The sequence below is a fragment of the Hypanus sabinus genome, chromosome 4 (genome assembly GCF_030144855.1).
Source record: "Hypanus sabinus isolate sHypSab1 chromosome 4, sHypSab1.hap1, whole genome shotgun sequence".
Taxonomy (NCBI): Eukaryota; Metazoa; Chordata; class Chondrichthyes; order Myliobatiformes; family Dasyatidae; genus Hypanus; species Hypanus sabinus.
In genome coordinates, this window is record NC_082709.1 from 57,810,512 (window position 1) to 57,835,551 (window position 25,040).

Sequence of the window (25,040 nt, forward strand, 5' to 3'; positions counted from 1 at the left end):
GAGAACATCTTGAAAGGTGATGCCTCAAAAAGGTGGCATCCATCATTAAAGATCTTCATCATCCAGGACATGCCCTCTTCACACTGCTACCACTGAGGAGGTACAGGAGTCTGAAGACACACACTCCATGTTTCAGGAACATCTTCCCCTCCACAGTGACAGTGAACCCATGAGCATTATATCACTGTAACTTCCTTTATTTCTTGCTCTCTTTTTAAACTATCTATATAACTTAATTTTGTTACACAGTATATATTTCTTATTTCAATTTAGTTTTTTTATTGTATCCTGCAATTGTTCTGCTGCCACAAAATAACAAATGTCACAACATACGCCAATGATATTAAATCGAATTCTTATCCGGATTCTGGATCTCCAAAGAAACTAACTACTAGTTGGAAATGCAGACTTTATTTGGAATTTACTTGTTGAGCTGCCTCCTCAGGAATTAAAATGGCAGTTATAATGTCTACATTCATTGAGAGGCCAGTTGGCATTTCTGCTATCAGTAAAGGACAAGTAACATTAATAATTTTGAGATTCCTACCAGCCTTCTTATACCAATCACTGCACAAAGCAAAATTACCATTCATTTCAGCGGCTCAACAAGACATTAAACCTTGCAAAATCTGTGATCCACAGATGTCTTTGTATACTAGAGATCAATTTAATTGCAAAAGTGAAGCGAGTTCATTCAGTCGTTTAAGTGAATGAACTGCATTGATCTTCCAACACCAAATTGTGTTTCGAAATTAAGCACAATACAAACTAATTGTTGTGCATTGCCAAAAACACATCTGCTCTCAGTCCTTTACTAATGCCACTTGTCCTTGTCCTTTACTGATAAGACAACAAGAGCACAACTCATTGAGAGATATTGCAAATTATAAACTTTTTTTTAAACTGAAATCAAATATTTTGCATTTGGGAAGCTGCAATGTTTGTTACAGAATGTGAACAAATACTCTGTTCAATAGGGACCACTATTTAAAGGATTAAGCTCCTGTACTAAACCAATACCTAATCCACTTGGCCAGTCAGGTACCTCATCTTTGGGGGGTTGGGGGAGGGGGAAAGGATATCACAAAGTTTTAGGAAAAGAAGGAAAAGCCACACAATGATAAGAGCCACCATATCCACAAACTCCTCACCCTTTTATTTAGCTCTACCAACTATAGAACATTATATTACAATCAAAAGTGAACAAACATGAAAAAAGAAGCAGGTTCTTCAAAATAACAGTCCAAATACTAACTTTGCCAGTGGGACAAACACCCTGAATGCAGGTATCTTGCACCCAAAAACCAGAGGCTATATTTGCTTATGATTCAAGGAAGGCAATTTGTAAGAAGACATAAGGAGGCTAATAAGGTAGATGGATAGGTTGTGTATTAGATATACTGTATTGTCAATGTTACATTAACCTGCCCAACTTAAAACTTTTAAAATATCCTTAAGATTTCTGTATCCATGCAAGTCCCTTGCTGAAGCTTACAAAAATGAGCTTGTTTTGGGAATCTTGTGTCAGGCACACAGATGAGGTAATCTGCCTCAGACATATATTGATCGTGCTCAGAACATTAATCTGTGAAAGCTTAATGGATATGAAGGATTTTGCAGAGATGTTTGTGGTACTTCTCCATTGTTTTAAGATGCTTGATACAGGTTACTCCTGTTTCTCAAGCATTCAGGAGGGCAGAGCTCGCTGCCACTCACTGGACCATGAATTTGATCCTGGGATTTAAGTCTTAGTCTTTGAATACTTATCCTCAGACAGCTAATGAAATGCTTTGAGTGGCTGGTTATGAGTCACATTAAATACCATCTTCCTTCTACATTGGACCCTTATTGCTCTAATCTGTCCATTGATGATGTCATTGCCTTTGCACTCCACTCTATTCTGTCCACCTGGGAAATCTTGCCTCATATACCAGGATGCTGTTTATCAACTTCAGCTTAGTGTTTAATACAGTCGTCCCTCAGAAGCTGGTGGGTAAATTGTCCTCGTTGGGTCTCAACAGCTCTTTCTGGACTTCTTGACAGAAAGGCCACAGTCAGTCCACATTGGCAGAAACACCTTTAGCTCCATCACCAGCAACTCCCAGGGCTGCATGCTCAGTTCGCTGTCATTCACACTGCTGATGCATGGGTGCATTTCTAGATCGTTCAAACTGAATCATCAAATTCACTGATAACTCAACAGTGACAAGGAGACAGCGTACTGTGAGAAGTAGAATAATGCAGCTGGTAGAATAATGCAAACACAACAACTTGAGTTTCAATGTAACAAAACTAAAGAGATGACTGTGGACTTCATGAAGGTGCAAGCTTACCACTCCTCACTGTAAAAGGCCCCTCCGTGGTGAGAGTTAGAAGCACCAAGTTTCTGGGAATTCACTTAATAATGATTTCACCAGGTCCCCCAACACCACCTCTTTGGTTAAGAATGCACAGCAGTGTCTCCACTTCCCAAGGAGACTTCCTGTGAAGCTCTCCACCCCTCCCACTCCATTCTAACCAATTTTTACAGGAGCACCATAGGGCGTGTGCTAACCAGCTGCATTACCATCTGGTACAGGAATTGTAAGGCATTTGACGGCAAATCCCTACAAAGGATTGCAAAGACCGCTGAGAGGATCACTGGGGTCTCTCTTCCACCCATCAGAAATATTTATCAGGAGCATTACATACGCAGAGCTCTTAGCATTACCAATTAACCCTCCCATCCTTCCAACAATGTCTTTGACCCCCTACCATCAGGCAGGATGTACCAATGCATTAGAACCAGAATTGTTAAGATAGGAAACAGCTTTCTCCTCCAGGCCGTGAGACTCCCTGCCGCCACCCAGGTCTCATTACATATGAAGTGCCAGTGGCATTATACTGTTTACTTTTCAACTTGAGTCATAAATGCATCTTTTTATTTATTCATTTATGTGCTGTGTGTGTGAATTATATGAACTGTGTTGTGCACCATGATCCAGAGGAACATTAAAAACGTTGTCAAACATGTCACCAAACATTGTTTGGTGATATACTTGTGTATTGTTGAATGACAATAAAGTAAACTTTAAAACTATGCTGGTGCACTGGGGAGTGGTCAATTTCATCATTAATTAGGGGACCCCCAAGATATTAGTAAATTGGTTTATTATTGTTACGTATAAGGTACAGTGAACAACTTTGCTTTGCAATCTATCCCTGTAGATTGTTTCATCACATCAATAGGTCAAGGAAGTGCAAGGGAAAAGCCATATCAGAATGCAGAATAAAAGGTTAGAGTTACAGAGAAGTGCTGTGTTCTCATAATAAGGTGCAAGGCAATGATGAGATAGATTGAGAGGTCAAAAGCCTATTTTATTGTACAAGAAGTCCGCTCAAGTCTAGTAACAGCATTAACAAAGCTGTCCTTGAACTCTGTGGTATGTGCTTTCAGACTTCTATATCTTCTGTCCAATGGTAGCAGATGGTGGTGGGGGGAAGAATTGAGAATGTCAGGAGGGAGAGGTGTTTTTGATTATGTCCTCTTCTTTATGGAGGGAGTAATAAGTACAGAGTCCATGGAGGGAAGGCTAGTGTTTATGATGTGCTGAACTGTGTTGACAAATTTCTGCAGTTCCTTAAGGTCTCAGACAGAGCTGTTGCCATACAATGTTGTGATGCATCTGGATAAGATGTTTTCTATGGTTCATATATAAAATTGCTGAATTTCTTCAGCCTCATGAAGAAGTAGAGGAACTGGTCTGCTTTCTTGACCAATGCATCTATGTGGGTGGAACAGAACAGGCTATTGGTAGTTTAGTCCTAGGAACTTTCTCTCAATCCTCTAGAATTCAGCACCTTTGATGTAAGTAAGAGCATGTACACTGAATTCACCCCCCACCATTCCTGAAGTCAATGACAAGCTTTTGTTTTGTTGACATTGAGGTTAAGGTTGTCATCACATCACTAGGTTCTAACTTCTTCCTGTATTCCAACTCACTATTATTTGAATTTTGGCCCACTATGGGCATACTCAGGCTCAAAGTTGATGATCTGGAATCTCAGCTTCAAACACTGTGGCACATCAGGGAGGGGGAGAGTCACCTGGATTCTCTGTTTCAGGAAGTCGTCACACCCATTAGATTAGCTGCCTCAAATTTGATCTGCAGTCATGGATAAGAGGGTGTGACTGCGAGTGAGGAGGGTAGTGGGATCCAAGAGACAGTGCTGGAGGAGCCTCAGCCCTTGAGCTTGTCCAACAGGTCTGAGATTCTTGCTCCTTATGTGGATGACAGTGGGGGTTATAGGAAGGATGAGAAACTGGCAGCATAGTTCAGGGAGCCATTCAAGAAGGGGGAAAGAAGAGAAATGTAGTGGTAATTGGGGATAGTATAGTCAGGGGAATAGACATGGTTCTCTGTCATGAGGATAGGGCATCCCGAAGGCTGTGCTGCCTGCTTGGTGCCCAGGTTCAGGACATCTCATCTAACCTGCAGATTAATTTGCAGTGGGAGAAGAAAGATCCAGTTTTTGTGGTCCATGTGGGTATCAATGGCATAGATAGAATGAGGAAAGAGGTTCTGCTGAGGGAATTTGAGCAGCTAGGGACTGAATTAAAAAGCAGAACCAAAAAGGTAGCAATCTCTGGATTACTACTTGAGCCATCTGCAAATTGGCATACGGTCAAGAAGATTAGAGTTAAATGTGTGGCTCAAGGATTGGTATGGGAGAAGTGGGTTTGAATTCATAGGAAATTGGCACCAGTATTGGGGAAGGAGGGAGCTGTACCAATGAGACAGGCTCCACCTGAACCATGATAGGACCTGGATCACAGCAAATCACATAACTAGGGCTGTGGATAGGGCTTAAACTAAATAGTGTGGGATGGGTTCAACAGATTGGAAAAATATGGATAAAGTAAAAAAGAAAAGTGAAGATAAAGATAAAGAAAAAACAAACGATAAAAAGAGAAAAGTAAGAGTGAAGTGAAGAAAAGTCAAATGCAAAAGAGTAAAAAATCACAAGATTTTAAAAGCACAATGAGTGTCAGGGCACTTTATTTGAATACTCATAGTATTCGAAACACGGTCAGTGAACTTGTGGCTCAAATCAGTACAAAGAGGTATGATTTAGTGGTCATTACAGAGATGTGGTTGCAGGATTGAGAGGATTAGGAATTAAATATCCAGGGATATCAGGTAATACGGAAGGACAGTGGGGTAGCGCTCTTAATTAAAGATGAGATCAGGGTGATAGTGAGAAACAATATAAAATCTAAGGAGCAGAATGTTGAATACATCTGGGTAGAGATTAGGAATTGCAAAGGGAAAAAAAATCACCATCAGCCACTGAATAATAACATTAGAGTGGCACAGGCAGTAAACAGAGAAATATCTGAGGCATGTCAGAATGGAACAGCAGTTATCATGGGGGGCTTCAACTTACACATAGATTGGGTGACTCAAGCTGGTCAAGTCGGTCTTGAAGAGGTCTTCATTGAATGCATCTGTGAAGGTTTCTTAACAGTTTGTTACTGAACCTACAAGGGAACATGCTATCTTAGATTTGGTCCTGCGCAATGAGACAGGTAAAATTAGTGATCTTGCACTCAGGGATCCTCTTGGAAAGAGTGATCACAGTATGATTGAATTTCTCATACAAATGGAGGGTACAATAGTTCAATCTAAAACCAGTGTATTATGCCTAAACAATGGAGACTATAATGGGGTGAGGGAGGATTTGGCTAGTGTAGACTGGGAACACGGGCTATATAGTGGGACAGTTGAGGAAGAGTGGAAGACTTTCAAAGAGATTTTTCACAGTAAAGGTGTGAAGAGCCTGCCTTGGATAACTAAGGAAATAAAAGAAGGCATCAAACTAAAATCTTCAAATAAGAAAAAAATCTCTTACTATCTCTTCTTTCAGTTAGTCCTGATGAAGGGCCCCCTCGGCCCAAAACAACGACTGTACTTCTTCCTATAGAGGCTGCCTGGCCTGCTGTATTCCACCAGCATTTTGTGTGTGTTGCATCAAACTAAAAGCTCATGCATACTAAGTCGCCAAAAGTAGTGGGAAACTGGGAGATTGGGAAAGCTTTAAAAATCAACGAAGTACTACTAAGCAAGCAATAAGAAAGGCAAACTAGGTTATGAAAATAGACTAGCACAAAATATAAAAATGGACAGTAAAAGTTTCCTATAATTATATAAAGTGGAAAAGCATAGCTAAAGTGAATGTAGGTCCTTTGGAAAACGAGAAGGGGGAATTGATATTGGGTAATGAGAAAATGGCCGAGGCATTGAATGACCATTTTGTGTCGGTCTTTAGGGCGGAGGATGCATCTAACATGCCAAAGAGAGATGTTATGGATGTGATGGGAAGTGAGGACCTCGATACAATAGCTATCACTAAAGAGGGAGTGCTGAGCAAGCTTGAGGGCCTGAAGATAGATAAGTCCCCTGGTCCTGATGGAATACATCCCAGGGTACTGAAAGAAATGGCAAAAGTTATAGTAGAGACTTTGGTGATGATTTACCAAAATTCTCTGAACTCTGGGCAGGTCCCAGCAGATTGGAAGACAGTGAGAGTCACACCACTGTTCAAGAAAGGATGTAGGCAAAAGGCAGGTAACTATAGGCCAGTCAGTTTAACATCTGTAGTTAGGAAAATGCTTGAAGCTATCATTAGAGAAAAACTAGCGAAGCATCTGTAAAGAAATGGATCCATCAGGCAGACCCAGCATGGATTCAGCAAAGGCAAGTCCTGTTTGACAAACTTATGTTCTTTGAGGATATAACAAGCACAGTGGATAGAGGGGAACAGATATTTACTTAGATTTCCAGAAGGCATTCAATAAGGTGCCATATAAAAGACTTATCCATAAGATGAGGATGCATAGAGTTGGGGTGATATATTAGCACATATAGAGGATTGGTTAACTAACAGAAAGCAGAGTTCGGATACATGGGTGTTACTCTGGTTGACAATCAGTTGGGAGCAGTGTGTCGCAGGGGTCAGTGTTAGGCTCGCAACTATTCACAATATGCATTAACGATCTGGAAGAGGGGACCGAGTGTAGTGTATCATTGTATCCAAGTTTGCTGATGATACCAAATGGAGTGGAAAAGCAAACTGTGCAGAAAATACAGTGAGTCTGCAGAAAGATATAGATAGGTTAAGTGAGTGGGCAAGGGTCTGGCAAATGGAATACAATGTTGGTAAATGTGAGGTCATCCACTTTGGAAGGAAAAATGAAAATCAGATTATTATTTAAATAGTAAAAAATTACAGCATGCTGCTGTGCAGAGAGACTCAGGAGTACTTATGCATGAATCACAAAAGGTCGGTTTGCAGGTCAGCAGGCTATCAAGAAAGCAAATGGTATGTTGGCCTTCGTTGCTAGAGGGATTGAATTTAACAGCAGGGAGGTTGTGCTGCAACTGTACAGGGTACTGGTGAGGCTCCACCTGGAGTACTGCGTGCTGTTCTGATCTCTTACTTGAAGGATATACTGGCTTTGGAGGTGGTGCAGAGGAGGTCCACCAGGTTGGTTCCAGAGATGAGGGAGTTAGAATATGAGGAGAGATTGAGTTTGCTGGGATCATACTCACTGGAATGCAGAAGTATTAGGGGAGATATTATACAAACATATTAAATTATGAAAGGGATAGATAAGATAGAGGCAGGAAAGTTGTTTCCACTGATAGGCGAGACTAGAACTAGGTGACATAGCTTCAAGATTCAGGGGAGTAGATTTAGGATGGAGATGAGGAGGAACTGCTTTTCCCAGAGGGTGGTGGGTCTGTGAAATTCTCTGACCAATGAAGCAGTGGAGGCTACCTCAGTAAATATATTTAAGACAAGGTTGGATAGATTTTTGCATAGTAGTTTGCTTAATTGCATTATGGGGAAAAGGCAGGCAAGTGGAGATGAGTTCATGACCAGATCAGCCATCATCTTATTGAATGGTGGATCAGGCTCAACAGGCCAGATGGCCTACTCCTGCTCCTATTTTTTAATGAAATTAAGGATCTAGTTGCTTGAGGATGTGCCGATTACCAGATCTAGGAGTTTGAAGATGAGTTCACTTGGAACTATGGTATTTAAGCAGAGGCTGTGGTCAATAAATAATAATAATTCAGTATGTAGTGTGGCTTTATTATCCAGATGCTCGAGAGATGAGTGCTGGGACAGCGAGATAGTGTGGACATTCAGCAGTGGGTTGAGGTTGCCTGGGAAGCTTGAGTTGAAGTATGCCATGACTAGTCTCTCAACTGACTTCATATCAGAGTGGATATCAGAGCCACTGGGCAGTAGTCATTAAGGTGTGTTACTTTAATTTTCTTTGGTACTGGGATGGTAGTGGTCTTTGTAAAGCAGGTGGGAATCTCAGATTAAAGTGGTAGAGGTTGAAAATATCTACAAATACTGCTGACAGCTGATCAGAATTGGATCTAAAGGACACAACCAGGGAATCCACCCGGGCCAGATGATTTCCACGAGTTCACTTTCTGGAAGACTAGTCAGATGTATGGATGCAGATGCAATGGAGGCTGTTGAGGTGCATAGTAACTATTCCATTCCCCTTTTGTTCAAAACCTGCAATGGTGTTTTGGACTGATACTGTCTTTTGGCAGCCCTGATAGCTTCATAGAGCCATAGAGCAATATAGTGTGGATACAGGCCCTTTGGCCCAATGAGTCCATGTTGAACAGGGTGTTCCATTACACTCCCTAGTGCCCTGCCATTCATTGTATAAATCCTAAACTGGTTTGACTTTCCAAAATGCATCACCTTACACTTATCTGTATGGAAATCCATTTGCCACTTCGTGACACACGTACCTTACTGATCCAGATACTCTTGTAATCTATAACCTTCTTCACTATCAACAACACCTATAATCCACAAAGCTACTGATCAAGTCCTGTGCATTCATATGCAAATCATTTTGGTAAATAATGAATAACAACAGTCCCAGTACCAACCCCTGTGACATGTCAATGATTACCAGCCTCCATTCTGAAAACCAACTTTCAACCACCACCTTCTACTTTCAACCCTTGAAATTGTTAGTCCACCCACTCACCCAGGTTTCATGGTACCTAACTTTTCAAACCAGAATACCATGCAGGATCTTGTCAAAGACCATATACAAATGTAAGTAGACAATATGCATGGCCTTACACTCACCTATTTATTTTAGATACCTCTTCAAAAACTCAAAAGATTTCCAATGCACAAAGCCATACTAACTCCTCCTAATCGGACTCTGTCTATCCAAATTGTGGTAGATCCTGTCCCTCAGAATTCAGTAACTTCCTGCATCACTGATGACTGGTTGATTGTTCTGTTGTTCCCTGGTTTTCCTTGCTACACTTAATAAACAACAGAACACTAGCCACCTCACAAAGTCCAAGGATGTGCTTGGTTGGGCCATGAGGATTTGTATATCTTAATACACTGTAAGCCTGTAAATACCTCCTCCCTGGTAACAGGAACATCCTCCAAAACAGCTTCATGTTTCCCTTACCTCTTGAGCTTCCATGATTTTCTTCTCAGTAAACATAAATATGAAAATATTTCTTAAATATTGCACCCATCCCCAGCAGCACAAGACACAGGCCTTGCTGATCTAAGGGGATCTCCTCTCTCCCTAGCCATCCTTTTATTATTAATATAGCTATAGAACATCTTGTTCCTCTCCATGACTTGTGGCACAATTGACAGCAACCTTTGCCATTTCCTTAGCATTTGGCATATTTTTTTACGAAGCTGAGATAGAAAGTGTAAAAGGAGCCAGCTGGATTCGAACCCAGGACCACTTGCCTTTGTCCGGTATGGATGCCACTACACCACCAACCAGCTTATAGAACTGCCAGTGTTTCCCAAATAAGAGGCTGCCCCAATTAACCATTGGCTCAATTAACCAGAATCCATGAATCCTTAAAATGCAAAATGGTTATGATCTGGAGCTACAAAGGTGGTAAAATCTATGAAAGGGAAATGGATATCCACACTAAGGAAAATAATTTCCAGAACTACAAGGAAAGAGGAGACTAGGTCTAATAAAATGGTACTGCAAACAGATGGCACAACCTTGATAGCCAAAGGCCTCCTGTGCTTAATTTTCAAATTCTACAATGCTAGAAATCTCACTTCTCTCTATCAGAATATTCCCATCATACTCCTTTTTGATTGAGAAATTATTTTCGTAATTCTCACCACTAACCCCTCAATTAAAGCTTCTTCAATAGAAAGTCTCTTTCAAAAAACAGAACATTAACCAGTTAGTTCCACCAAAAAGACATTCTTTCCCCATCAAAAATGGACACAATTCCAACAAATGCTCTCTAAAGGAACAGGGTATAACTGTCCTATAGAAGGAGTTGCTTGTTTTGATTTGACACTCACATCCACATAAATCGATTCACATGGAGAGAAGGTTTGCTTCAGTCTTCCTCCCAATAAAACCAAAGCCCCTATTCTGACCTAACAGAAACCATTTTAAAGTCCATTCCTGTCTCTAACTTCCTTCCAATCTACTAACTAACTGCCTCACAACGCTGAATGCAGCTAACTTCTGGTAGGGATTTGCAAATTGAAGTAGTGAGATAGGGAAGAGATTACTTTTATCTATTATTGTTGAGTTACCTCATGAACTTTTGGGAAACTGAAAAACTACAATAGCTCACAAAGGAAACAGTTAGTGTACAAAGCATTGACAGGTAAGTGCAAAGCTAAACCCACCCGCTGCCAAATGACTTTCTTCAGATGGAATCTGTAAAGATTCTCATTTATAATTTCACTGTATTCAGTCTTAGCTCATCAACTGCAGACAGTGAAATTATTGTTTGAATTAGTGGAACACAAAACATTAATCTTACTTAGAAATCCCAGAACAAGTTATTCACTGCTGTACAAAAGCCTTCCCTATCACATTAATTTAAAATTATTAATGCAGCACACAGAAGAAAAAATTGCATCCTGAAACTATTTAGACAGTGAAATCTGAATGATAGCTTCAGTCTGCCCTGAGCCATTTTCCACCAATAACCCTCATCCACCATTAGAAAATCTGTTTTCTCATACATCATATACTCTCAAGGCTTTCATCATGTCAGCTTTGTTGCATATTCTAAGCATCACACTCCAGCTATTGCAACAGCATGTGTTAATGCTCAAGTATGACTGCATTCACAATATTTTCAGAAAAGGTGCTTGGAAGTGTGCAAGAGATTAAAACTCATTCTAGATATTTACACAGAGTGGCCACTTTATTAAGGACACCTACCAGTTAATGCAAGTATCTAATCAGCCGGTCATGTGGCAGAAACTCAATGCATAAAAGCATGCAGACATGGTCAAGACATTGGGTTTCATATATGTGTTTATTTATTTATAGGTACAGAGTGAAATAGGACCTCTAGCTGGCCCTTTAAGCTGCACCACCCAGCAATCCCCAACAACCCCAATTTAACCCTAACCTAATCACGGGACAATTTACAATGACCAATTAACCTACTGCATATGTCTTTGGACCGTGGGAGGAAACTGATGCATTCCACAGGGACTCCTTACTGAGGATGCCTGGATTGAGCTCCGAACCGTGACAACCTGAAGCTGTAATAGCATTGTGCAAACTGCTATGCCAGCATGGTACCCTAATGTTGTTCAAACCGAACATCAGCATGGGGTAGAAATAAGTGACTGTGACCATTGAAAGGCTGCTGGTACCAGAATGGGTGGTTTGAGCACCTCAGAATCTGCTCATCTCCTGGGATTTCCATGCATAAGTCTCTAGAGTTTACAGAGAATGGTGCAAAAAAACAAAAAGCATCTTGTGAGCAGCAGTTATGAGGGTGACAACTCCTTAATAATGAGAAAGATCAAAGGAGAATGGCCACTGGTTCAAGCTGACAGGAAGGTGACAGTAACTCAAATAACCACGCTTTTTAACAGTGGTGTGCAGAAGAGCATCCCTGAACATACAACACATCAAACCCTGAAGTGGACAGGCTACAGCAGCAGTAGACCATGAACTTACACATAGTGGCCACTGAGTGTACACTGTTTACAGATCTCCACACATTCATGAACACATATAAGTGAACAGATTTCTTTTCTCATTGGGAATGGTTGTGAATTTCAGATTTTAAATCAGTTGTGCAGAAAAATTATTAAGGAAATTCACATCAATCACCAAAAGCAAAATATTGTTTCAGCAATCATTCATTAGTCTCCTAATGATCCCTTACACTAACTCTGAGGAGCTAGAACGGAACTCTGCAAACCATACACCTGTAATCTCTTGAAGATATGTTTCAATAACATGCTAAACAGAAACAGCATCATTAATATTTCTACATTAATTCCCTATAATAATAGTCCCAAATCAACAATACCAAGAAAACTGCATCATAATATCCTGATTATAATTCAGCACCACAATGGGACTCCACATCAATACACTGAAATAGTGCAAAAATCAGAATATCTGGAACCACTGGACACATCTGTTATATGGCACAGTCCCAAGTATCCATTGTGTAAGCAGTTTTTGTGCATTGAAGCAAAACCACATCACAGAAATAGCCCACATTATTCACTCTATCACAATTATGGCAATCACAACAGCAAAACAGCACTGAGAGACACAAGAGACAGCAGGTGCTGGGACCGAGAACAAAAAAAGCCTCCACAGATGCTGCTAGACACACTTAACCTCTCCAGCAGTTTGTTTTACATGCCACAGTACTTTAAATTCTTGGGCATTAATATATTGCTCCTTCTTGTCCTGAGCCCAGCAGAGAGATGCAATCACAAGGAAAGCACACCAACATCTTCTAAATCTCAGAAGGTTAAGGAAATACCGCCCATCACTGAGCACTCTAATATACCGCTAAAGAAGATACACTGCTAAAAGTATTAGTTGCATCATGGTCTGGTACAGCAATTTGAATGCATAGGAACATAATAAGCTGCAGAAAGTAGTGAACTCAGTCCAGCATACCACTGGCACATCCTTCCCCATCAAGATCCATGCCACCCAGGCATGCCTTCTTCACACAGCTACTTCTGGGCAGGAGGTACAGAAGCCTGATATCCCTCAGTAATAGGTTCAAGAAAAGCTATTTCCCTTTAATCATTTGGTTCTTACATAATCCTGATCATTATCACAGTGTTGCAACACTAGACTACTTTGCACTGTCATGGGCTTTGTTTTGTTTCTCTTAAAATTGTGTTTTTCTGTATAATTTGCATCTTTCTTATGAATATTAGGTCTCTAATATCATGTACCAGTGATACTGCTGCAGGCAAGTTTTCATTGCAACTGTGCATGACAAAAACTCTGACTGATGAAGTTTTTAAACCAAACCACACAAATCTCATGTGTGTGCTCAATGCCCAGCACTGGTTCTGCTTGCAGTGCTCAATGCCAAGTCCCACAACTGTAATTAATCCACAACACTGACTGCACTAGCACTTCTAAGTCCACTGTACTATTGAGCTTATAGGACCAACACTAACATTGCATCAATTACTAAATCTACAGCACAGGCAGTGTTTGACAACTGCAAAACCTTTAGAAATCTCATGACATAAAATCATAAATATATAAATTACTAATAATATTATTCCTGCATTCACTGAAGTATCAATACCTGTAATAAAATGTATTGTCTAGCAACAATTTATCGGCCAAAGCCTTCTGCCTTCATTTTGTAAAATATCCAGGCTATATAATCATAGAATGGTTACAGCGCAGGCCATTTGTCCTAATGTGTCTGCACTACCATCTCATCACTCCATGGAGCTTTGCAAAATTATCATTACAGCAGAAGCTGTTCCACCACATCTGCAGGCAGCGCATTCCAGATTCTAAACACATACTACATTAAAAAAGTGTTCCTCATATCACTATCAATTGTCTTCTTAATTTCCTAGTCTTCTACTGTGCGCCCAAACAGCCCACTCCTATCTGCACTCCCTTTAGCTTTCACTGTCTCTCCAATCTATCCTTGTAACTGTATTCTCTCATTCCAGGAATCACCCTTGTAAATCTTTTTCTAGACTCTCCATCACATCCTTCTAATGAGGTCAGATTCAGATTTATTTATCACTTGTACATTGAAACATACTGTTAAATGCATCGTTTGAGTGAACAACCAACTCGGAAGGGTTTAAACTAGTTTGGCAGGGGAATGGGAACCAGAGCACCAGGTCAAGTGGAGGGATGGAGAAGAAGGTAGATGTCAGGGCCAGTAAAAACTGGAAGGAGCAAAGTAATAGATACCATGGAAGGGATAATCTTAAGTGTGTGTATTTCAATGTTAGGAATATTATGGGTAAATGTGATGAGCTTAGAACATAGATCAGAAGATGGAACTATGATGTTGTGGTCATTACAGAGACTTGGTTGAGAGAGGGACAGGAATGGGTGCTTTATGTACCAGGGTTTCAATGGTGTATAAAAGATAGAGAAGGAGGTAAAAAAGAGATGGGAGAGTTGTACTACTAATCAAGGACAATATTACAGCTGCACTCAGAGGGGACACAATGGAGGTCTCGATCACTGAGTGTAGAAGGGTAGAATTCAAAAATAAGGGTGCAAATCACTCTGATGGGATCACACCAGACCCCCTACCCGCCCCCAATAGATATCAGGCCAATGAGCAGGCAAATAAGGGAAGGTGTAAAAACAATAGGGTTGTTGTCACAGAGAATTCAACTTCCCTAATATAAACTGGGACCTTCTGAGAGCAAGAGGTTTAGATGGGCAGAATTTATTAGGTGCATCCAGGAGGGTTTCTTAAATTAAGATGTAGATAGTCCAACAAGAAGAGGGCTGTACTGGACCTGGTGTTCGGTAATGAACCTGGCCAGGTGACTAACCTTTTAGTGGGTGAACAGAAGGGAAACAGTGACCACAACTCCTAAGTTTTAAGATAGCAAAAGTTAAAGTTAAGAATGGACCTGTGGGAGAGTAAATTGGGAATAACTGTTTTTGGGCGAGTCTACATCTGACACCGGGAGGATGTTTAAAGACCAACTGCGCTGAATACAGGACAGGTATGTTCCAGTAATAAGAGAGGACAAGGGTGGCAAGGTAAGAGAACTTGCGCACCTTAGTAGTGTAGTGGTTAGCTCAACCTTATTAGAACTCAGGGCATTCCAAAGTTCGGAGAACAATTCCAGCACCCTCTGTAAGTTTGTACATCATTCCCGTGAACCACGTAGGATTCCTCAATGTATTCTGGTTTCCATCACAGTCCAAAGATGTACTGGTTAGTAGGCTAACTGATCACTATAAATTGTCCTGTGATTAAGCTAGTGTTAAATAGGTGAGCAGTGTGGCTCACTGGCCCAGAGGGCCTGTACCATGTTGCATCTTTAAATAAACAAATAAATTGACAGAAATTGCCTTTTAGGCACCAGAGTAGCACGGAGGCTAGTGCAGCACAATTACAGTGCTTTCCAGAGGCAAGAGTTCAATTCCGGTGCCATTCTGTAAGAAATCTCTATACATCCTCCCCATGGAATGCGTGGGTTTTCTCCGGGTCCTCTAGTTTTCTCCCACAGTCCAAAGATTAGTTAGTCATTGTAAACTGTCCTGTGATTAAGTTAGGGTTTGTCAGGGGTTGCTGAGGTGGCTTAGCTCAAAGGGCCAGAAGGGTGTACTCTATACTGTATTGCTAAATAGAAAGAAAATAAAAAGTAAGTAACTTTGTATGTTCACAGAGGCGATGAAATTCTAAAAAAATAAAAGAATGTAAAGTTTAGGAAGCTAGAACCAAACAGAGCCCTTAAGGATTATAAAGAAGCCAGAAAAGAACTCAAGGACAGAATTAGGAATTGGCAAGTGGATTAAAGAGAATCCCAAGGCATTCTATACATACATCAAGAGCAAGAGGAGAACTTGGGAGCAGTTAGAACCACTAAAGGATAAGGGGGAGGGGAACATTTGCGAGGATGTGGAGGATAAACAGTCAGGAGAGGGAAGGGCAGGAGTCAGAGGCTAGAGAGCACCCCTGTGGCTGTACCCCTTGACAATAAGTACTCCTGCTTGAGTACTATTGGCAGTGTTACATGTCCGGCAACAATGAATATAGAATTGAGTCAGATTTTATAAACAAACATAAACATTTATTAAACTCTGCTCAACAAAAACGAAAAGTAAACAAACGACTAACTTAACAAGTTAACTGCTATACGGCAACTTAGCAAACAGCCAAACTCTGAAATAGTTCTTAAAGTGGTAAATTCAAAAGGTAAATTCAAATACTTTAGTAAGGTCTTCACTCTCCAATACTTAGACTTTAAAATTAAATCAAAGATACACCAAACAAAACTGGCAGCACTTGGCAAAACTGCCGGCACAACAATTCTGTACCTTACAGTAGAAAATAAAACTCCACTTTAAAATGAAACTGCGTCATGAGACAAATACACAGCATAACGGCGTAACTGACAAATTAAACAACGAATCAACTGTGTAACAACAGGGATTTCCCATTACATACCTGTTGAGAACGTCATCACGTTCACACTGATGTGAACCTCACACTGGCGGAAAAATCATATCACCCCACCATCACAAGACCATTACATCATGCTTACAAGATACTCAATTACATCATGGTCATAAGACAGTCACAAGATACCCAAGGGGTATGTAACAGGGGGAACAGCCTACCTGGGGGAAGCAACAGTGGCCCTGTGGCTCAGAAGGGTAGGGAAATGAAGAAGGTGGCAGCAGTAATAGGTGATTCTATAGATAGGGGGTCTAACAGGTGGTAGTTTGCCCCCCAGGTGCCAGGGTCCGGGATGTTTCTGATCACGTCCAAGATACCCTGAAGTGGGAAGGGGAACAGCCAGAGGTCGTGGTACATTATTGGTACCAACAACATTGGCAGGAAAAGGGAGGAGGTCCTGAAAGCAGACTACAGGAAGTTGAGAAGCAGGACTGCAAGGTAGTCATCTCAGGATTACTGCCTGTGCCACGTGACAGTGAGTATAGGAATAGAGTGAAGTGGAGGATAAATGCGTGGCTGAGGGATTGGAGCAGGGGGCAGGGATTCAGATTTCTGGATCATTGGGACCTCTTTTGGGGCAGGTGCAACCTGTACAAAAAGGACGGGTTGCACTTGAATCCCAGGGGACCAATATCCTGGTGGGGAGGTTTGCTACAACTGTTGGGGAGAGTTTAAACTAGGATTGCTGGGGGATGGGAACCAAACTGAAGAGACTGGGGAAGAGGCAGTTGGCTCACAAATAGAGAAAGCTATCCACATGGATCTGCACTGGGACCTCTGCAGTTTGTAATGTATATAAATAATATTGTTGAAAATGTAGATGGGTGGGTTAGTACGTTTGCAGATGATACGAAGATTGGTGGCGCTGTGGATAGCGTGGAAGACTGGCAAAGAATTAAACAGGATATAGAATCAGTGTTTTCCAACCCTTTTTAGTCCTATGCCTCACTAAAGCACTTCCATACCTGCCAATATCCCCATAAAACACCTTCATACTGCCCAACGCCTCTCTAATGCACAATATACTTGCTGGCACCCCAATAGCATAAAAACATGTCTACCATATATGCTAATATGAGAAAATATTTTCTGCTTTAAATTCTTATTTGTCTTTAAACCTAGTTTACCTGTGCACTGTACAACAGCTCCAATATCAATGTGATCCTTGAGCTTGATGGTTTTTAGCAAGAGTTGAAACATCTGGTTCAAGTTGTGACAGCAAAAGCCTTTGTCCCCATGCATAACAATGTCCAAGCAGTTTCTGTTTTTTGAGAGTATGTGGTTCACTGCATTGAAGCCTCTTTCAACGAGGTAGAAGGATGAAAATGCAGAGAGCAGTTTAGTTCTTCTCCAAAGACCAGGAAACTTTGTATGACAGTGTAACCACATGCCACAAAAGCCAACATTTCTGAAAAGGATTTTTGCTTCATCATCATTCTCAAGTTTGATCATTTCTTCTTGCAAGCTCTTTTCTTGTTCTTCCACCTTGAAAAGAAATGGGTTAATTACCCAGTCGAGAGTTTCCAGATCATTCAAATCCTTCAATTGATTCTGAAAATCCTTATTCAATAACTGCAGTTGTAAGTAGTACTCTTGCAAATCACTGTCTGTGAAAGAGCGTGCCGTACTTTCCATGCAGGGAAACTGTGAGAACATTCTTCTCCCAATGTTTTGCTATTATATTTCCAACTTTCTGATAAAAGTGGACACTGAACTTCTTGATTGGATTAAATTGGTATTCTCACCCTGCAGTTTCATACTTAGATTGTTCATTTTGTCATATAGATTGGCTAGGTATGCCACATCTCTACAAAGGAGTTTGTGGCTTCGAGCAATAATACAGCCATAGTATGGAAAAGATCAAAGACATGTCTTAAGCAGCAGTCTTTACAGCCAGCACACTTCAGTGTGAAGAAGCATTCAAACTCTTCATTGTTATCTTAGCAAAATAATCTGCTATTTAATGGATGTTTTAATTTTGTTGATAGTAGATATTACAAGAGTCATGCTTGAAAAAAAGTCGCTGGCTGAGGTTTTTGGCTGCGAGAGGTTGATAACGAATTGCACAATGGATTGCAAAATTATGAATTTCTTTTCTCATAAATGCCACTATTCCAGCAAGGTGAGCTGTCATATATGGTACTCCATTTGTTGCACAAGAAATCATGGTCCTAATCTGAATACTTTTATCCTCAATATACATTTTGAGCTCGTTGTAGATGGATTCTCCATTGATATTTGTTCCTAACTTTTTATAAAAGAGAACCTCTTCATAATCTTTTCCATTTTTAATAAAGCGTACATATGCCTTTAGCAATGCCTCATTGTCTCACACAGTTGACTCATCCAGTTGTACCCAAATTCTATTTTTTTGTAGCTCTGTGCATGGTTCATTGATACTCAATGCCTTCACACATTTCATCAATACAGTGAGCTACAGAGTTATTACTCAGATGCATTGATTTTAAAATACTGGCATCCATTTTGAGAGCAATGGTGAGTACTTCTAATACAGCAAGCATCATTAATCTTTATGGTATTTTCCACACTTTGCTATTATTTTGGAAATGTTATAAGAAGCAATGAGATCACTATCAAGGTCATTTTTAAGCTTTCTTGGCAAATGACTCAAGGGTGCAATGCTTTTCAGATGCTTCTTTCATCTTCTGGAACTGAGTAATACCATAAGTAACCTTTTCAAGGTGTCTTTTATGGAAGTGTTCCTGCAATTTTGATGGTTTCATCTGATGGAAATGAAACAGAACCATACTCCAGCTATGCAACATTGTATTGATGCACTGTAGTTTCTGTTTCTTAGAAGGATTAGAATTCAAGACTTCTTCACCTTCAGATTTATAGAGATCATACTGTACATATTTATCCATCATTAATGGGGCTAAATTTAAATTAAAAATTAACACAAACTGGGAATGCCTATCGGATGTTGATGACGGCAGCGAGTTGACACAGTCAGTCGGGTCTTGTACGTCAAGTTAGGGTGTGCTTACCAGCCCCCCAAGAATATTGAACATCTCCTGACAACTTCTATTTCCCCGTAACACCCCCTTAGGACTCTTAGCCTCCATTAGCCCCCCTTAGCCTCCATTAGGAATCACTGATAGAGATCAATTGCAGAAAAAGGTGGAGAATGACAGATGGACAAATGTGAAGTGTTGCACCTTGGTAGGTCAAATGCAAAGAAAGATTACACGGATAAGGACAAGATCCTTACAAGTGTTGATGAGCAGAGGGAACTTGAGGTCGAAGTTCATAGCTCCCTGAAAGGGGCTACAGAGATTAATAGGGTAGTTAAGAAGGCAGTTGAGTCACTGAGTTCAAAAATCAGGAAGTTATGTTGCAGCTTTATAAAACTCTAGTTAGATCGCAACTGGAGTTTTGGTCAGTTCTGGTCACCCTACTAAGAATGTTGAGTCTTTGGAGAGGCTGTAAAAGAGGTTTACCAGGATGTTCACAGATTAAAGGGTATGTGCTATAACAAGAGATTGGACAAACTTGGGTTGTTTTCTCCGGAGCAGCAGAAGCCAAGGGGAGATCTGATAAAGATTTATAATTTATAAAATTATGAGAGACATAGACAGAGTAGACAGACAATTATCTTTTTTCAAAGGTTGAAAGGTCTATACCAAATGGCATGCATTTAAGGTGAGGGGGGTAATTTAAAAGGAGATATGAGGGGCAAGTTTTTGTTTTTACAAAAGAGTGGTGGGTGTCTGGAATGTGCTGTCTGGAGTTGTGGTAGAGGTAGAAACATTGGAGACTTTTAAGAGATGTTTAGACTGACACAAGAATGTGAGGAAAATGGAAGGAAATGGACATTGTATAGGCAATGTATCTTTATTGATGCTTTGCTGCACACTTGAGTGCTCGGTGGGGGGTGCTGATGCTCTTTTGCTGGTAGGGGAGGGGACATTGCTTTGCTGCTGCTTATGCGTGGGAAGGGGATCGGGTGGGGGGTCTTTAGGGTTCTAACATTTAACTGTCATTCATTGTTTGGGGCACCCTTCTGTTTTTGTGGACATTTGTGGAGAAAAAGAATTTCAGGATGTATATTGTATACATTTCTCTGACATTAAATTACACCTATTGAAACCTATTGATGAAGATCTAACACCAGAACAAGTCTACCATGCTCTAAAATCTAAAAAGTAAAATAAGATACAGTGTACTATAAACTTTTAATCAAAACACAGCATCGTAGGTGGAGACTGAAAGCCTGCTGTTGCTTGTTGCTGTTCATCAGATGATTCAGGTAGTCTCCTGATGCTGTTGTGCTGTTTTTGTTACCCTGCACTCATCATATTTCCACTATATTAATGGTGTGTAATAATTTTTACTGTTAAGTACATATGCGATGAACAAGTGTAAGACAAAGACTGATTACCAATAGCACATAAATACAGAATTGGAAAATATGGTGATCCCAAGCTATCTCATTATATACTCCAAAATCCAAAAAATTCCAAAATCTGAAACATCCTCTGGTGCCAAGCATTTCGGATAAGGGGTACTCAACCTGTACTGTCAAATTTTGTGTCATTCACAAATTGAGAGGTTTTGACCTGCATCCCAAAGTCTAGGTCACTAATAAAAATATAAATAATTTCTGAAAATAAAGAAATAGAGGTTGCTATTCACCTTCCTCCAGTGCAAAAAATAAACATTCACTGTGACTTGTATTACCTGTTGCTTAACTTCATAATATTGTGATCACTATTCCCTCAAGCCAACTGTTTCAACTTTACTGTTATACATACCTTATCAAAAGTCTCCTGGATGTATAAACACAACACATTAACCACAACTCTCTCCAATCTCCAATACATTATTCTATCAAATTATCAGAAAACAATATACTTTTCACAAATCTGTAGCCTAGATTGATCTAGTACCCTTCTGTAAATATCAATCCTGCTTATTCTTATTTTACTTTTTGAACATGAACAACATTCTCCTGTCTCCAGTCCTCTGGCACGACAAACCCCAACAACATTGGAAGACTATGGTCAATGCCCCTGCAATTTCCTACTACATTTACCTCAAAATTATGGAATACATTACATCCAGTTCTGGTTACTTACCTACTTTCAAATTCAGCAAACTTTTTTAATCTCTCAATGCCACTTAATTGGGACAGGAGACTGTTGCCTAACAGTTACTAAATAACATTCAGTTGCATATTCTTTTGTGGCCATTAGACACTACATCATGCTTAGAGTGAACAGTTTTTAAATCGCATCAGCTGCTCATGTTTGGGTTCAAAAAGCAATGATTTTTGTCACTGGTAGTTATGAAGAAATAAGCAGTAAGATAATTCAGAATTGTTATGCTCACTGTGGTTTCAAGCATTCAGGCTTAGAGATGCCAGAAACGGCCAGGGGTGACAATTAAACAATTTCACTACTTCAACAAATTAGGAATTACCAAGAATTTGAAGGTATCAACAATCATCTTTAATGCTATAATGAAAATGAAGATTCGGAGGATGTAATCGTTGAAAACATTGCATGAAGGTAGTCCATTATTTGCTCTAGGTGTGTGGGCTGATTTTGTTCATTTAGGTTAATTGGTCATTGTAAATTGACTAGGGTTAAATTGGGGGATTGCTGAGCCACACAGCTGAAAGGGCCAGAAGGGCCAATTCTGTGCTATATCTCAATCAATAAATAAATAAACAAACATGCAGTAATGGAGCAGAAAGCAAATTCATGGACTGAGTTCAAGATGGTAATCTCGATTAATATGTTAACCAGGGAATCAAAGAACAGTTTGTTGACATCTCAAATTCTGCAACATGAAAGGTTAATTTATGGCTGAGGGATCAGTCTGAAAGAGTAACCATAAAATATGGCATTAAAAATGAAAGTGATTTAGTTTAATCCAAAGTCAGAATCTAAAATCTAAACAAAGAAAACTGCAAAGGAAAAAGGACAGGTGCTGACTATGGCAGATTGGGAAACTATATTAAAAGCAGGACAGCAGGCAAGCAAAAGCTAACAATTAAATAATAATTTACAATAAATATATTTCCCCTTACCATAAAAACCCAACAGGAAACATAATCCAACCACAGCTAACAACAGAAATTAAAGATCATAATGTAGCGGTGTGCTACATGCAGCGCTAAAATTACGACACGGAGTCGGTAACTGCAGTCGAAGGAAAAAAACTTTATTCGAAATCCTCAGCCTCACTTTTAAGCCTCCCTCAACCTGCCCCCCGTGGCGCAGAGGCTCCAAAGCTCTGTGCTCGCAAACCCCCGTAGGCTATCTAATTGTGAGCCGGTTCGGATGTGCCAGGAAATGGGTCGCCACAATAAGATCAAAGAGCTGCAACATTCCCAAAAAGAGCAGTAAGTATGAAGTTCAGCCAAATTTCCAGAACAATTAATTGATAAGGAAAGTAGAATACAAAAGTAATTTAGCAAGAAACTTGGAAACATTGTCAACGCCTCTGTAGATACACAAAAGGAAAATACTTGCAAAGATTAATGTGGATCCGTCAGAATAAATTCAACTGCAGGACAAGGGAATAGCTGAGAAATTAAACAAGCATCTTTAATGTCTTCATTTAAGGCACAAAAAAATAACCCAAAAATCATGAACAGCCACTGATTCAGGAGAGTGAGAACATAGTCCAGTACAGCATACAACAGGGAAAATGATTCAATCCACAACTTAAAATATGATAACTAGACATACAGAAAAATAATAGGATTGGGAAAATTTAACAACTCTTTCACAGGCCCTTCAGCCCATGATGCTGCGCCGACCCTTTATCCTACTTCAAAATCAATCTACCACTTCCTTCCCACATGGTCCTACATTTTTCTTTCTTTAAGAATCCCTTAAAGAGTCCCTAATGTATCTGCTGACAGCTTGTCTAACACCCACCATTCCTGTGTAAAAAAAATCTGCACCTGACATCTCTCCTACACCTTCAATCACCCTAAAATAATGCCCTCTTGTATTAGTCATGTCCATGCTGGAAAAACAGGTGGCTGTCCACTCCATCAATGCCTCTTATTATCTTATACACATCTATCACATCACCTCTCAGCCTCCTCATGTCCTATTAATGTCTCATTGTAACCTTCCACATAATCCACAAAATCACCAACCTTTGTGTCATCTGCAAACTTACTGACCTAGCCTTCCACTTTCTCATCCAAGCCATTTACGAAAATCACAAAGAGCAGACATCCCAAAGCAGAACACTGTTGAACACCACTGGTCACCAAACTCCATCAAAATACATTCCATCTACTATCATACCCCACCTCTGTAGGTAAGCAAATTTTAAATCTACACAGTCTCCTGACTTTCTGAACAAAACTACCATGGAAAGCCTTCTCAAATGTCTTACTAAAATACATATACATCTCATTCTCTGCTCTACCTCTGCCAATTTGTTACTTCCTCAAAGAATTCAATTAGGCACAACCTGCCCCTCACAAAGCCAAACTGACTATCACTAATCAGACCATGCTTCTCTAAATGCTCATAAATCCTGTCTCTAAGAATGCTTTCCAATAGTTTACCCACCATTGATCTAAGGCACACTGGTCTATAATTTGCAGGAATGCAAAGATCATTGTCAAATGTGCAGCAATCTCTTCCCTTGCTTCCATAGTAATCTAAAGTATATCTCATATGGCCCAAGTGACATATTTAATGTTTTTCAAAACTTCCAGCACATCCCCTTTCTTAAAGTTGACATGATCCAGCATACTAGTCTGTCTACATTGTCCTCACATTTGTCTAGTACCAAAATATTCATTAAGGACCTCCCATAGCTTGTATGACCCCGGGCACATTTCCCCTTTTTATCCCTGACCAGTCCTAGCTTCACTCTAGTCAATCTCCTGCTCTTCATGTATGTGTAGAATGCCTTGTAGTTTTCCTTAATCCTACTTGCCAAGGATTTCTCACATCTCCTTTTAGCTTTCTAGAGAAATAGCTTTCTATTCTCTCTTCGGGGCCTAATCCCTTTTTGTACCCATGTTGCTGGTACCAATGTGAACCATGACTTCTGGTTGCTCACCCACCCCCTTAAGAATGCTGTGGACCTGACCCTGGTACCTGAGAGCAACACAACATCCAGGAGACTCTTTCACATCCACATAATCTCCTATCATTTCCCTTAAATATTAGATCCCTTATCACTACTGTTCTTCCCTCCTCCCCCTTCTGAGACTGTGTACCAATAAAGAATTTTTTTTAAGTTTCTGGGTGTCTGAAAGCCACACTTCCCAAGTTCTGATGAGCTGTATTTCAAGGCACTGAAAACAATAACGATAAAGATGGCTCCCATACATTGGAAACAGCAAACACATTCCCACTTTTTAAGGAAAAAGACAAGACAGAGACAACTGAGCCCGATAGCAGTAGCAGGGAAAAAGATTCAATCCACAACTTAAAATATGATAACTAGACATACGGAAAAATAAAAGGATAGGGAAAATTCAACAAAAATTGACAAAAAAAGTGATGCTTGACGAATTTC

The 25,040-nt window shown here is 40.1% G+C and overlaps 1 protein-coding gene across 3 annotated transcripts in view; it reads right to left on the reverse strand.

The window, feature by feature from the left end:
* ube2f (ubiquitin-conjugating enzyme E2F (putative)) overlaps window positions 1–25,040 on the reverse strand; it is a 180,663-nt gene that overhangs the window by 154,892 nt on the left and 731 nt on the right. The window lies entirely within an intron of this gene.